Genomic DNA, 17,133 nt, shown 5'->3' with positions numbered 1-17,133 from the left:
TTGTGTAGATAATGTGTCAACATTTGCATTAATGATAACACTATTAATGATGAAACTGTGCAGGATAAAGCTCCTGGTGCCACATTTCAGCTCAGAACGTGTATGTGTGGTGGGGGAGGTGTATTCTACCTTAAAAAACAAAAGCATCCATATTATAAATATATCACAGTTACAGTATTCATTGGGAATAAACAAACACCATCCTTCCTTCCAGTGGCCTCTTTTTAGACCATATTTATTCTGACTCACAAAGGGAACAAAGTTTTTAGTTGTTGTTGTTTTAGGGTTCTATGAGATTGAAATGACGCCTATGCCATTTTTCTGTCGATTGGGAAATTCTAAGCTCTTTTCAACTGCTCCCCATTAAGACCATTCAGCAGGCTAACGCTGCTTTCACTTCCCCTGAAAGGCTCTGTAGAGATGCAGCCTTTTTCTCAGACCTGGATTTATTGTTACTGTTTTACTCTTCAGGACCTAACCAATAGTTAGGATAATAATAATAGCTAGAATGTGTGGAGGGCTTTTATTTCAATGCAAGTATTTTCATATCTGTCTTTAAATCATGAAAACTTAGGTTTTGAAAGGAATTCAAGGCGTTGTCTGGCCTATTTCCCATCTAGAGGTTGACCCTTGTTTGATATGACCCTAAAGAGCTGAAAATATATTTTACCTAAAAATGAATGGTTAGTAATAGACCATCTCCAAAGTCTCCTTTATCGCTATGATTTTTTTGAAATCTGTGATTCTTATGTAAACTTCCAAAAAAGATACCTCCCAAAAAGATCTTTGAAAGCCCATTTGCGTAGTGTAACAGATTGCACAAACAGAAAGTTCTTCCATTCATCTACCATCTATGCCTAGTCTAGAATTACTTACATGTGTTCAATCACTACATTAGTTACAAAGCCAAGTATGGATGTTAGAACATTCCAGACCAAAAAAGCATTTTCTTCCAACTGGGTAGAAACAGAAGACTACCACCTGATCTCATTTACTTTTATCTCCAAAGCTGTGAACTTACTAGTCCTCTTTTTGGGGTGACTATGACCCACAAAGGTCAGAAGACCAGTGTAGATTTTGTTTATTCTAGGTTTTTTGGGGTTTTTTTTGTTTTTTTTTTTTTTTGTTGTTTTTTTTTGTGTGTGTGGTAGGTACTCAATGTCCCAGCAGATTACATCATGCATGGAATACCAAAGCACAGTGATTTCCTTTGCAAAATACCTTGGCAGGAAACACCACCAAATGCCAACCTAGTCCCAGAAATAACTGCATATTGGACTATATGAAAGATTCTACACGATATACCTTAACTGTGCTTAAAGAAACGGTGATGTCAAGGAAATCACAAAGTATGAATGAAATTTGAAGCTTAGGATAACTTTCTACCTCAAGTTTCCATCCATATGGCAGTAATCTTGGTGGCAAAATTATCACTGTATTTTTAAAAAGACATCGACTGCTATCTCTCTGGAAGATGTTCTTTGCCTTGGAGGCAGAAAGATGAATGGCTAGTAATATTCTTTCTTATTAACCTGTTTCACAACACAAAATTATCTTTTTATCAGTGATCTATGTATTGTACAGGATTCTACCCTAATGCAAGAAACCCTTAGTGTTTCAAGATGACTAGAGATAAAGAGTAGAAAAATATTGCATAAAGTTGATTTATTACCAGGCTACCCTACAATATTTAGACAACTAAAACAAACTTAGGAAGCATTGCATTTGTGACATGGGCCAAAGGAAAGGTAAGGAATTTCTACCAGAAGTGAATTTTCAGCTTGAGCTATGACCTCTGAAGAAATGAGATTTGTAAAGTAAATGCTAATGGAGCCTCCTCCGTGGCAGCTTGAACACACTGCTAAGAAAACACAGAATAACCAGCATCTTCCGGCTTCTTCAGTTTGGTTTTAATTACTGCGGAACAGCCTTCTCCTGCTTCTCCAGTCCTGCCTCTGTCAACACTCCACCCGGAACCTGGACTCTTTGAAGCTCACGTGTTCACAATTTAAGTTCACTCTAGAAAGCCCTTGTTTTGTGAGATTTTTTTTTTTAATTTCTATTTTCAGCCAGATGAGTGCAATTCCCTTCTACCATTCCCATTCACTTCTTTAAATTCTACCCAGAGAAATACATATTAGTGTGTTTAAGACGCTAAGGTCAAAAATTGCAGTTGTAGGCCTTTTCAAAAGGCTCACATTCTTATCCGGAATAATCCAATGTTAAAATTGATATGTTGTACATCCACGAAGTGTGCAGCCTACTGTAAATGCTTGTAGGCATATATTATTACTTTTATTAGTTAACTCCTCTTCCTGAAAAGTTCTTTACTCCGAACCTTTCAGCTTTCCTCAAAACTCTTTTCAACCTTCCTCCATAGATTTTTTTTCTTTGTGTCCTCTACACCGGTGGCTCTCAAAGTGTGGAATGCAGAACACTAGGATCCTTAAGAGTTTTGGGGGGCATCTGCAAGGTAAAGACTACCTCCATAATCATACTTAAGATATTTGATTTTTTTATTGTGTTGACGGGTTGCAATAATGGTGCAAAAGCAATGGTGGGAAAGACTTCTGGTGCCTTAGCAAAATCGAGGCGATAACATTCAACAGTAAAATATAATCATGTTATTCAACTGTCACACAGTCACAGTTCTGTAAAAACTGCCAGGTTCATTAGTAATGCCTGTTATGAAACAGTAAAAATTAACTCCATTGGCACTTGACTCTTGAATATAGTTTTTAATAATCCAGATAATAAAATAGGAAGAAGATACAAGGCACTTTGGCTGCATATAGAAGTACACGTTTTATCTCAAGAGGAAGAACTTTTGCAATTGTTTGGGTTGTGAGCTGAACAAGCCACTTTGTACAACACTGTTTTTAATTGAAAGAATGACTGACTGTGATTACTCCATCTTGTGTATTTGGAGGACATTTTCTCAAAATCATATGAAGTGAACATTTCAGAGAAAACAACTGGCAATGTTTGTTGCCATTGATAAAACTAAAGATTTCATGTGAAAATTGGAATTTGGGAAAAGTTGTATCCACAATGATAAGCTCGACAGCTCCCTAATGCTTAAAGACTTTTGGATGGGACTGATGATGCTATTAATGAATGCAATTTTTTAATACCATGTAATGAAGTACGTCAACATTTGGAAGATCTGCGTAACTCAGTGAACTTATATTTCCAAAAGACCATTGCAATGTTTTATAAAAATCATGCAAGGACAAAAGATCCACCCAAATGCAAAGAAAGCCAATGGATTTCATGTAACAGAGTACAAAAAGCTCATTGTACGGTTTCAGGTTTGCCATTTCAAGTAACCTTTAGGAAACAACTACTTGCCAAGTTTGGGTGTGGTATCAGAGAAGAATGTCCACAATGATCTTAAGAGACTGTATTAAAGTCTTTCTCCCTTTTCTACTACATGTCTATGTGAGAACAGATTCTCTTTATATGCTTCAACCAAGATAACATATCCCAACAGATTAAAAACAGAAACAGACCTGAGAGTCCAGCTGTCTTCTATTGAACCAGACATTAAAGAAATTTACAAAAGCATATATAATGCCATTCATGTTTATTTTTTGCTTTAAAAATATACTTATGCTTTGTAACAACTTTTATGTTAGCATGTAATGGGGCTTGTTATTATATTTTTTAAATTAATAGGCAATGTTCTTTAATTACTCAGTTTTAATTTCAAATATGAAAAATGAAAATTAATATAATCCACATAAACAAAAAACTTGGTGGGGGAGGGGAGGGTTCCTCAATAAGTTTTAAAAGTGTAAAGAGGTCCTGAGACCAGAAAGTTAGAGAACAGCTGATCAATACTTACTCATTGCCATTATATACTGGTAGGCTTATTACTTACCCAGCTTTAGATCAGGGATCCCTATCCTGGGGTCCAGAGGGGGTTTTAGAATTCACCTTGACATTTCACAGAACTTCAATAGGTGGTGTACTGTTTCCCCTAGGGCAAAGGTCATGGATCTTATAATATTCTCTATAAGTCACCAAGCACTGCTTTCAGTTAACTCAGGGAACATGTCTTCTCTAAACTTCGCCCAGACACTGTCGCACCCAGAATCGCAAGCATGAAAGTCACTGGGTCCCCGGTATTGGGAATGAGGAACCTACTTCAACCAATTAAACATTGAATTGATCTACTTATTCTTTCTGTGCAGAATCCCATGCCAGGAGCTAGAGGTAAGGAAAGGACAAAGTGAGTAGGATATAGCTCCAATAACAGATATCTCTTCCCTTGATTTCCTTCACTTTCCTACTCCTATTCCTCAAGATGGGTTAGATGCCCTTCCAATTGCTTGTCTAATTCCTTCTCTACATGCACATCTCTGAACCTCCTATCAAGCAGTGTGGTTTCATGGTTACCTCCCCTGCTAGACTGTGAGCCTCTGGAGAGCAGAGCCTATGCCTACTTAGCTTTGCATCCACTGATGCTGGCATGGTGCCTGGGATATAACAAATCCTCAATTGTTATCATTTTTAATGCAGTTTATGTCTGAAAGAAGGAAATAGAATATGAGTAACTCTCATGGTAACAAATAATACGACATAGTGGGTAAGAGCATGGACCTTGGATTCAGACTTCTAGTTTTCAAAGCCAAGGTTCTACCACTTAATACTGAGTGACCTTGGGCAAGCTACTCATCCTCTCTGGGGTTCAGTTTCCTCATCTGTAATATAGGAATAACAATAGTGTCTACCTCAAGGCATTGTTATGCGATAATTGCTAAAAGATTAAATGAGGTAAGTCTTGTAAAGTGCTGAGAACAGTGCCTGCACAGAGGTGGGGCTCTCTAGGTAGAGAGGATGAAGTTATCCATATCTGACTCGGTATGAAAAAGCTTTAATGGGGGGCAACAACTGAGTGAAGCGCATTTTATTCCAATATCATTTTAATTATCATTAACATGCTTACACTTGTTTGAGGATAAATTTATAAAAGTCAATATCAAGGTAGCAATCAGGGGTTCATCAACTTTTCATTTTATACCCAGTTAGTCTCTGATAACTTTTCTCTTCGAGTGACACACTGTAGCATTGTAAGGCATTGTGCAGTATTAAATGCTATGCACAAATAGGTACCTAATGGTGGGTTTAAGGATGTTGCACAGTCCAAGTTCTTTCATTTTCCTGATTATAACTGCATTTGCATAATGTATGAATTCAAACATTATTGCTGTTAAATAATGCATAAATATTCTCCCATGCCGAAATATGTCTATTTCCTCTTCATGAATTCTGTTGAGTGTATCGTTCAGCTGTTGTTCTATTTAAAATGTACTTAGAGATCTGCATACATCAGAACTATGACTGGGGGAAATGTCGTAGCCAGAAGAACAAACCCTACTCGGAACTGTAAATGAAGTATACATTATTAAATGCACCAGGTTTCCCCTCTTCGGGGTGCATTCTCTTCAGAATCTAATGTTCAGTATTTTAGAAATGGCAAATACTTCCTTGATCACCTGATAATCGGAAAGGATTTGCATGTCTAATAAGACTTTCCTGGAAGGCCTCAGAAAGAAAAAATTTTTTTTCTTTGTTTTGTTTTGTGTTTCCAAACCTAAATATAGATATGAACATGAGCATATACTTTAGAGATTTTCTTGCACACTAGGAAATACTATCTAAATTATTAGAAGCAATGATAATTGGTATGAATTCCCACTTCCACATCACAGCTTTAAATACTCCATTTAATGCACTCCCAATGATTCTCTTATGGAAACCACAGCTGCTTCTTTGTTTTATAAAATATATGTTTAAAACAAAATACGAGTGTTTATTTCTAACTATAGTGTCTCCTCCTTTTTTTCCAAATAGATGACCTGCCTTGTAAATTTCCATTCACTTATAAAAGAGATATAACCTAGGACTTAATTTTGAGTCTCATGTAGTAGATTCTCTTGTCATAGTCTATTTTCTATTTGCTGCAAGTATGAAATAATCAAGTGACCAAAACAGACCACACTTTAAAAATTGTATTTTATCTTATGATTTGCCATTATGATGCCAAAAGATGTCTGTCCTCATATTACGATTGCCATAATGTTACTTACACACATGCAATCACATACCCATAGGAGGAGAGCCTATTTTCTCTGTCAAATGGATTTTCTGTCACTTCCCTATTCTAGTCTGTACTTACTACTGCTGATAAAACGGTGTGATGCATTCAGATGCCTGATAACAAAAGGATATGCCTTTAAAAGTATGCATTTTTAATTCTACGTGTTCCATTATAAGCAAAAGATAGCTCTGAAATAAATCACATGAACTTCAATGGGAAGCACAAAAATATTTTTATTCTAAAATTGAATATACCTGTACAATAAACAAAATAAAATGAGGTGTGACACTGCATGTCAGTTTCACATACGGAACTCCCAAACTAATATTTGCTAAAGAAATCAATTTCCTATACCACAAGGCAATTCATTAAATCTTTTCCACTTTGCCATGGAACATGTGCAATGGAGCCATCAAAGCATGAGGTAAGAGCTACACAGCCCTAATGCTGGGCACTTCAGATTCAGAAAGTGCAAATTTTCAGTACAAAATCTTGAACCAAATTTGTTTCTTTTTCAATCTCCTTAATGAGTAATTCTAAAGCCCCTTGGTGCAATTGATTAAAAAAAAGTCAATAGGAAGCAGATCACCAGGTGTGGACATTCAAGATCATCCATTGGGGAATCACAGCTACATTTGGGAGCTTTGGGGTCTTGCTCATTTCTCTTCACAGTTTATGCCTAGAGTGTGTGTTACCTACCTCAATCCTCAAAAGTTACAGGAGCTGCCAAAAGCAAATGCCTAAATGCTATATTATCTTCAGTGGGAAGAAAGTGTATGAGAACTTCAATCCAAATTCTGATTTTTAAAATCCAACAGCTGGGGCGCCTGGGTGGCTCAGTCGGTTAAGCGTCCGACTTCAGCTCAGATCATGATCTCGCGGCCTGTGAGTTCGAGCCCCGCATTGGGCTCTGTGCTGACTGCTCAGAGCCTGGAGCCTGTTTCAGAGTCTGTGTCTCCCTCTCTCTCTGACCCTCCCCCGTTCATGCTCTGTCTCTCTCTGTCTCAAAAATAAATAAACGTTAAAAAAATTTAAAAAAATAAATAAAATAAAATAAAATCCAACAGCTGTCACTTTTCCCCAGTACTAAAACGAGAAATAAAAAACAAAACCCAGGGTGAATGCTGCAAAAGGAGGAAATTTGAGAAGCTGCTTAGAAATAGGTAGCCATTCTTTGAGCTAAATAGGGGAAGGGCAGAAGAGACCACAGAACCAAAATCCCTCCAGGTACACCCACCCTGGGCATTTCAAGGGTTGTAAACTCGACCCTCCACCCCAGGGGAAGAGCAGACCCCAAGATCCACCAGCCCTCCACACCACCTGAAAACCTCAAGCATTACATTGCTAAAAGAATTCTAACTTGGAACTGCAGTTTTTACTTTTATCAACTAAGAACTTGCTTCAATAAACCTTGCTTTTGATTTTTGATAGCATGCTTGTTGTATTGAAGCATATTAAGTAGTATAAATAAAGATGCAACTCCAATTGCATCTATGAGAATTCTGTGGCAAGCCTGGGGAATTTTGCAATTTTTATAAATCTTACATGTTGTATATTTCCAGAACCATTAGAGTGTTTTGTGGGTCTCCCCACACCCATTCAACTTGATGTCTTTTTCTGTACCTTGCACAGTCCCTCAACCAAACGAACTTATTGGTAGAGAAAACCTTTTGAAAGACACTAAATTTTGTTGAAGTGCTAGAAAACCACGCATTATATAGGAGCTATTGATTGCAAATTATTCTATGAGGTCTTCATATTATGTCTGGCCCTAATGTTATCCCAGTTGCCTGTACTGACAAGTATTCCTGAATCAAGGTCTTGGGAAAATCAAAGCTCTGGTGACCCTTTGCCCTCACTATGGCATCTCCCTTCTAGCCCCTATAGGTCCCATCTCTAGCTCCCACTCCTTTAGGCAGTTTCTCCAAGGCTGAGACAAAGGAGTGTTTAATCAGAAATTGTATTAACTAATTGGTGAAGCCTATTATAAAAATCCCCCTAATTACTCCGTGGTGGCAAGAAAAAGGGCCTGTCAAGAGCGTCTCAGCGTTAAAACTGTGACAGCAAAAAGCAACATTTGGAAGTCCTCCTCCCCTGGGCCTTTTCTTTGATTTCTGCCTTTAATACTGATAAGAAGTGACAGTAGTTGGATAAAACAATCAAAACTTGAGTTGAAGAGCTTATAAACCTTCTGACACTTCAATAAACCAAAAGCCGATATGAAACTAGCAAAACGGTTTTATTTTAACTCTGGCTAGCCCCACACCACCGACATGACATCCATTTGCAGAGCTCCGAGCTATCTCCTTGATATCATATTTTACTAACTCTCATTTCACATCTTTTAAATAAGAAATAAATGCTAAATTCTACCAAGAGAAATAAAATCTTTTATAATCTTTTAGACAGTTGTTGTCATCCCTCAGGAGAGCTTTATGCCTGCTGCTAAATGTCTACAAATCAATATTTAATATTTTGAAACATGAAGTCTTAATTATCCATCTCCCCTTTAAGCGTGAAACCCTCACTGAGTGAAAATAAAACCATTTGTTGGCTGATGGATTGATTGCCACTTATTAGCACTTTTTTGATCTGCAGGTCAGATTCCAGGGCCCCATTCCAAACACATACTATGCCTTATCATTTATGTCTGGATGTACAAATGAGTAGAGCAGAGTATGTTAACTCAGGGCCATGTGAAGATCTTTTTCACTTTGGTTTGTTGGACTAACACTGACAAATTAAAAAAGAAGGAAGAAATGATCTTCAAGTCTTAACTATTATTTATATCCCAGACAGACTTTTTTCTTCTTAGGTACAATAACAATACACAGTCTAATGCCATATGTACAAATAGGAACAGTTGTGTATCTCCCTACCAAAGAAGAAAGGGGAAATTGTATGATTTTGGTCAAATGTGCAATATCACAGAACCTCCAATTACAGAATGGAAAAAAATCCACAGGCTGCTGTGGACCTTCAGTTTGTCCTTACTTGATCAGAAGCCTTAATCACAGGAAGAGAACTGAACCTAGAGGAAAGAAGTCTTTGCTCTAGGAGCAGAGATCACAACCAGATTGGTAATAACCTGTTTTTGTTTCTTTGTTTTTCTGGATGTGTTCATAGGGGGAGCTTCTTGAAATGGAATACATGGTAAAATGGGAGAAAGATAGTGTCCATGTTCTGGAACTGGTGAATATGAACTTATTTGGAAAAAGGAATTTGTAGATGTAATTAAATTGAACTCAAGATGAGATCATCATAGATTATCCAGGTGGGCCAAATACAATGACAAGTATCCTATAGGAGACACACTGCAAAGCTACACACAAGGGAAAGGAGAAGGCCATGTGAAGACAGAAGCAGAGATTGGAGCTATATAGACACAAACCACAGAATGCCTGGAACCACCAAAGGGAGAGGCAAGGAAGGAGTCCCCCTGGAACCTCCAGAGGGGACATAGTCCAGCCAACATCTTGATTTCAGACTTGTGGTCTGAACTTAATAAATGTCTACTCTTTTACGCCACTGGGTTTGTGGTTATTTGTTATGGAAACCCTAGGAAGTTAATACGTATAGCATGAACACCAGATGACTTAATGGGTTGCTGGTGAATTAGGTACAGTGACAAACAGATTGTGTGGATTTGTCCTAAAGTCAGCCAAAATGAGAGGTTCTGGAGTGTTTAAAGGCCTTCCTTGACTTCTTCTTTGTTTATCTTGCTTTGGGTACTGTTGACACATTTCAGTTGTTTCTCCATTTACATACACTGCATGCCTGAGACTGCAGAATGCTGGGATTATATCGCTTTACGCTTGCACAGCAGCTCTTGCCACTTACCTTAATCATCAGTTAATCATTCTGAGCATGCATTCTCTGCCTGTATTCTACTATTTAAAATAAGGAGATAATAATACCTCCTGACAAATTTGTTGTGAGATTACAGACATATTTGTAAAGTGTTTGATATGGTGCCTGGAATATTGTCGGCGCCCAATAAAGAGTAGCAATTATTACCTCGCCAGGTGTTGGGAAGATTAAATAACAACATATAAAGCCTCTGATGCCAAGGAAGCATTTAATAAATGCTACTATAGCTATTATCATTACATATTTTGCTCTCTGGAGTTTCCATCATCACAAATTGGCAACCACAGGCTAAAATCCTTTGGTAGCTACCTTGCACTGGGGTTAAAATCCCAAACCTCTAACGTAGTCCACCAAGCTTGAATAATGTGGTCTGCATAATACACTGGTGCACTATTGCATCTTATTCCACATTCTTGTGTTTCTCCTGGTCCAGGCTGCTATGTACCCAAATTCAGCTCCATTCAGCTCTTCAGGGGAGTGCCCTTCCTCCTTTTTGCCTTTGCATACTTGAAGCACTCTTGTCCGATTCCCAGCTAAATTTTACTCATCCTTCTCCATCTCCAATTTAGGATCCTATAATGGGTACCACATGAATTCCAACTCTGGCTAGGTCTCTTAGCCTATTTGCCTACCTTGTTTTATCTCCTATAATTCCAAATCAAGAAATAATTAACCCCCATTAGGCGGCCTTTTTATTATTGCCTCTCTGACTCTAGCCTCTACCTTGGCTTGAACTATTTGTCAAAACTGATTGTCTTGTTTCTCCTATCTATCTATGCACTTGAATGTCCAAATCAAGTCAACCCTGATGCCTCCATTCATATTCATCTCCTTTAAAAATTCTCCTTTACAGTATATGTATTGTATATTGCATAATTTACGGTTCTTCACAGCCAGTATCTAGCAATTTAACATTTAGTGTTATCTATATGTGATATGCATATAATACTAATGCAAGATTTGCTGCTAATATAATTCCACAGAGAGATATAAATAGCCACACACACACACATACACACACACGCGTGTGTGTGCAGCTTGTTCTGGTATTCACATGTACTCTCCTTAGAAGCAGTCCATATCTTTAAAGAATCATTAATTTGTACTCCACAGTTCATAACAAGATAGATAGTATGCCCCCACAAATCCTTTCTGATTGATCCTAGATCAGACATGACTTCATTGTCTAGGAAACAAACCAACAGAAAAAAACAAACAAACAAAAGAATTGTATTTGCTTAATTTTTAAATCATTTTTCCATCTTTAGTATTTTATGAGTTATTTCCGTTTAGCAAGTAGGAGAATTTTCCAGTGCCAGCCCATCTGCTCCTCCTCTTGATTTTGAAGTGGTCGGCAGGCTAAATTGGTAACATCTTTCATCCTGTGGCAACGCCCCATGTTGTCACAGGCATGCAATTCTGATTTCATTGCCCTATTGAGCCAAAGGCAAAGAGAGGCAACAAGAGATAAATCCCTTCAAAAACTCAATAAGTTTAATAATAGCTAACAGACACAGAATACTACCCGCCATAGAAATGCTTAATTGCTCTTTGTCATTAAGTTGGCTCTAATGATAAAGGCTCTTTGTGAAGGTTCCTTTCCCTTTGGTATTAGGCTCTGAAAGATTGGACTGGAAGGGGCTTTGAATACATCACTTACACACACACACACACACACACACACACACACACAATCAGCTACCACTGCACTGAAAATAATATAAACAGGGAGGAAGCCAGTCTACTTAGCAAGTTCTCAAGGGAAGACATTTTCACAGTCGTTCTGGATAATATACCACAGTGTTTGAAAATTCTTCATCGTAGCCAGTTCTTCCCTATGTCTTCCAAATCATTCCTGTTTTACTTTAAATGCAGTTTGTCTTAGACTGCCCTCTATGGAAAGCAAAAACAAATTAATTTTAGGTGTAGACCTAAAAGTAATAGAAGAGGAACCCATTGCTTCTCTCGGGGATGTTAACTATAGTCTTACAGTTCATTTACAATATTCAAGGGAAAAATCCAAGTGAATTTATAGAAAGGATTCACTTGTGCTGTGGTCATTACAGTAGATTTTTTAAAGCTCTTTTCCCCACAAAAGAAATCCACTAACTGAACATAAGGGTAGCAAACGGTTTCCACCAAGTTGAAATGTGGGAAAAACAAAATTAGAGAAATTTAAAGTAGAATACGCTGGTGTGAACATAAAATGCAAAAGCCACATTTATGTTTAGCTACTAATCCACTTTCACTAACTTTCTCTTCTTCTTTATTGTTTTTCTGGAAATTCAAAAGTCATGCCTACAATAGCAGTATGCTTATGAATTATGAGAAAACCAAAGCAAGTATGTGGGATGAGTCCAGCCCCAGGCAAAGCTACAAAACTTCAAAAATGTTGTTTCTGGCGTCCCTCTTTCCTCCCTGTCTGCCACCCTAGACTTTCTACTCTATATCCTGTTACTTCTTTTGAGAAATAAACAAGACCAAAAGGTTAAAGCTCACACAAAGTGCCTGGCTTTGATGCCCTTCAATAAATACTATTTTTTAAATTATTCCTCTGAATCCAAGAGAATCAAGGCTACACTATGAGATAGATGCTAACCTTAGCCCAATTTTACCAATGAGAAAATGTGTCCTGGAGAGACTGACTAATTTACCTAAATCACGGAGCTGGTCAATGTTTTAACCACCACACTACATTGCCCTTATGGCAAAGAAATGCCAGAGTATCCAATCCGTTTCCTTTTCTTTTTCCTTTACTTTTGGTAGATTCAGTCCTATGAGTAGCTATAGACTTGCTTCAGAAACTCCAAACTCATAATTCGTTTGTGGAAACTAAGGCACAGATGGAGATCAGCTCCATCCAAAAGGGAACACAGAGAAAGTCCTCCCCACACTGCTTCATCTGCAGTGCTGCTTAGCACCACAGCCCCAGCAACCCATCAAGAGGCTTGGTCAGTCTTGTCAGTTCACGGAGTGAAAGAATGTTAGAAGTAGGAAGCATCTCAGAGGGCATATAATTGAATTTGTTCATTTTAAAGATTTAAAAAAAAGGCACTTATTGCTTCAACGAACTCCCCACAGTCCCAGAGCCAATATGCAGCAGGGCCAGGTCTTGAACTTAGGACTTTGGATATGAAACAGAAGATGGACTTATGCTTTGTCACATCAGTGGTAGCTCTGGCCTTGACTTGTCATTACTTCCACCGTGACCCCTTGACATCAAAATGATCATTAGCTTCTATTTGCAAAATTCTTTTCACTTCCACCTGAGCTGAGTCTGATCAAACCAAATATCATGACATCATGATATGTTTCTAAAGTTGTAATTCACTGTGGACACATTTGTGTTTCTGCTGCACTAGATCATTATATTGTTTTACATTTTAAAATGCTTATTAGTACAAAAGACCTTAATGGTGGATTCCATGTCTACTTTTTCTTCAGTACATTTTATTATTTTCCTCACCCCATAATATATCCCAGTTGTCACATGAACCCAGTAGGCTATTCAAATATACCCTGAATGGCAAGATTCTCCTTTTATGGATATGGGATGTTAGACCCCTTGTATAAAACAATATAATTCTTCATAATTAGAGAAGACATTTGTTTCCATGGACAAGGACAAGAGAGCTAATTGTTCCAACTGTCGTTTGCATTACTGCATCACAATCATCGTCATCACCATCAATTAAATAAGTGATTGATTCTAGAATTAATCAGCAGAGAAAGTGTGGGCTCCACATTAATTTTAAGGCCATTTTCCTGCCAAATGTGCATTACAGGTTTGTTCAAGTCCTGCTGCACAAATAGTGCACAAATGGGCATGAACTCCTTAAATGTCAAGAGTTTGGTTGAATTTCAGATATGGGTAGTGTGTCGGGGAAATGGCAGTGATTCTGTACTCAGAGAGCAGCAAAGGAACGCCATAGTTAATTATTTTGTTATAGGGCAAATAAATCATTAACAATCATCAGTACATGATCATTAACAACAAAATACTTCTCTTCACTAGAGTTGAGTTTTTTATGTAGATATCTTCTAAACAATATTATTCAGTATTTATAGGCAGCTACTTATTATTTTCCCTCCAAATTATCCCTCACTGACACCAAGGTGATCTTTCTACAAAAACACAAACATGTCATTCTCATGTTTCAAAACCTTCATACTTTATAACATTCTGAATATAATCAGATCCTTTTAGAAAATCACACCATGCCCTTCCCCATCAGAGCCCACCTCTCCTTTTCATCTTCACCCTCTATCTCTCTTTCATACCCAATCTTTTCCCCTTTCCCTCCTCTCTGTTTTGTATACTCCTTTTTAGCCATCCAGATCTGGTTCAGAATTCACCTTTGCTAAGCCCTTCTGGGAAGTTAGTCACTCTTCCCTCTGTAAACATTCAATATTTTTGTTGATACATGACTTGACTATGTCCTCCCACCAGATGAACTCCTGCAGGGCAGGGATCAGTTATTCATCTTTATATTGTTTCTCCTGACCTAGTACCTGGCCAGGAACACGATAGAATGTCAATAAATATTTTCTTCAAAAATTAGAAGAAACAAGATATAAACAAGAAAATAAATAAGAAATAAAATATCTCACTTTAAAGTTGGAACTACAATCTTCAAGCAAAGGAGAAACATCTTCAACTATTACAGATTAGTTTATTTTGACTACATCATGAGCTTCAGAATTTTTCCTAGGCACTTGCCTGACATAATACAGCAAGATTAAGTAGATTGTTGTCTGTGTGGCCAGCCCTTCTTCATGAGTAAGGTAAAGGTCATGCTTGCATGGGGTGTGCTGCTGTAATAAATAACCCTCAAACTTTAGCCTTCAAAAACTAAATGAATCCAAATTGTATTACCCAGAGCCTCAAACTAAGCATACACTTCTGATACACAAAATCAACTTAGCAGGAGGGATGTAACATTTAGCAACAAAGAAACATATTTCAAATATAGTCCAAACAAAGGGTAGACACTCATTGCAGTAAGAAGAGAAATGAATAATGGTTGGTTAACATAGGCATGTTTAATGCCTGTTTTGTTTCAGTTCTCATTACAAAGGCTACTATTGTCAGAAACATAATACAATTCCTACCAGAGGACTTAAGAAACAGGATTTAAAACAGGTCAGGGACTTAGTCATCCAGATCAGATTTGCCAAAGTGTCCAAAAAATTAATCAGTTCATCCTGCACTACAAGAAGAACACAAGGACTAACTCATGAATTATGGAGCAGTTGGTCTGACTCTCAAACTTGAAAGTTTCTGGGGCAATTCATTAAGAAAAAGATCAATTTGTGAAATCCTGGAGGTTATTAAGTTGTTCAAAAGCAGCCCACAAAATTTGTCATGTCAAACCAATTCCACTTTCTTCTTCAGCCAGGAGGAGGTAAGAGGTGGCATGAAAGATGTAAAGGCTTACTCTGTTCTTAATAAGGCTTTTGATAAATCAACATATTGACCATCAACTAATATGTTGTTTGGTTAAATTTAGGAACAACCAAACCACAGAAAGTGATGTAGTAACAAAATAAGAGAATCAATCCTTCTCCCAGTATTCATTGAGTTTCTGGAATGTATGAGACACCCTGCTATGCAATTGTATGGGAGCCAAAGAAATTCAAACAGCTGCTTGAAGAACGCTCAAGAAGATTAGAGTATAGCACAAAAGGAAGGCTTCATTAACATCTTTAACACTAGATATAAAGCATCAATGATGTTTAGGCATTATAGAATAAGGGTTAAAAACATGGAATCTAGAACGAGACTGTCTAGGTTTGAATCCTGAATCTGTTACCTATTAGGAGCATGAATTTAAGAAAGCCATGTGATTGCTATGCCTTAATTCCCTCATCTGTAAAATAGTGGTGATTATAGAGTGATATACATCATAGGGTAATGATGGTTATTATTGAATGAGTTAACATATGTAAAGTACTTAGAATAGTGTGAGAAGTTCAAGAAGACTTTACTCTCCATGGTGGGTAGGTTTAAAAGGAAAGAGGATAAGAAGGATGATGTGAACAAGGGGAATCAGAAAGATGAAACATTTAAATAAACTCAGATGGGTAGGACTTGGCCATATAGAGATTGAGATAGAAAAGGCTATGGTTCATATGGAAAACACTGTTTTATTTCCGAAATAACTACTACACTAACCATGTGGGGAATAGATTTCTGTCATATAGTATGGAGTTCAATTTTATCAGAGCATAATGTGCATAAAAGGTCGAAATCAGAGAAAAGATTGGGACTCATTTATACTGACATTATCATAAGAACCAGGAAATCAGATAAAATTGCAAAGAAGAGAATAGAGAGAAGAGAAGGGGTACATTGAACAGCTCAGAAAGAAAAATGAGTATCAAGAAAAACATACACTTACAAGGCAGAAAGATAGAAATTAGAATAGGAAGGATTATTTCTACTTTAATACTTATTAATTTTCCTTTGTTTTTAAGTATGTCTGGCCTCCCTCAAAAATAGCACATATTCATTCAAACTACTATAAGCCAGGAAAGGAAATTGATTCTAAGAAAACAGTTGTATTCTAATGAACTCAAGGGCAAGAAGCCCCTGACAGGTTACAAGAGAGGGTAGAGCCATCAGGAGCTAGAGTGTTTATGTACTTTCTCAGTGATACTCTCCCTTTCTCTCTCTTGCTCAGGGTTACATGGTTGTCTCAAGAGAAGGTGAATGTGGATTTGGCAGATACCTCCAAGGATTCTATAATACCTTTCCCTCTGCTGGTCCCTACCCACATGGACCAGTGCCTCATATAAAACTGAACATCTAGGGGTGCCTGGGTGGCTCAATCGGTTGAGCAACCGACTTCGGCTCAGGTCACGATCTCATGGTTTGTGAGTTGGAGCCCTGCGTCGGGCTCTGTGCTGAAAGCTCAGAGCCTAGACCCTGCTTCTGATTCTGTGTCTCCCTCTCTCTCTCCGCCCTTCCCCCACTCATGCTTTGTCTCTCTCTGTCTCAGAAATAAATAAACATTTAAAAAAATTATAAAACTGAGCATCTAGTAGGAGTCAATGAGTTGCCACTGGATGGGATTGCTAAAAGATTTGACCCTTAGTTGTTCAGACCACCCTTTATACCTAGAAATGAACTTGGCACAAATTGCCTACTCAATAAA

This window comes from Panthera tigris, chromosome C1 (genome assembly GCF_018350195.1).
Source record: "Panthera tigris isolate Pti1 chromosome C1, P.tigris_Pti1_mat1.1, whole genome shotgun sequence".
In the NCBI taxonomy this organism is placed as follows: Eukaryota; Metazoa; Chordata; class Mammalia; order Carnivora; family Felidae; genus Panthera; species Panthera tigris.
This window is presented reverse-complemented; position numbering follows the sequence as displayed.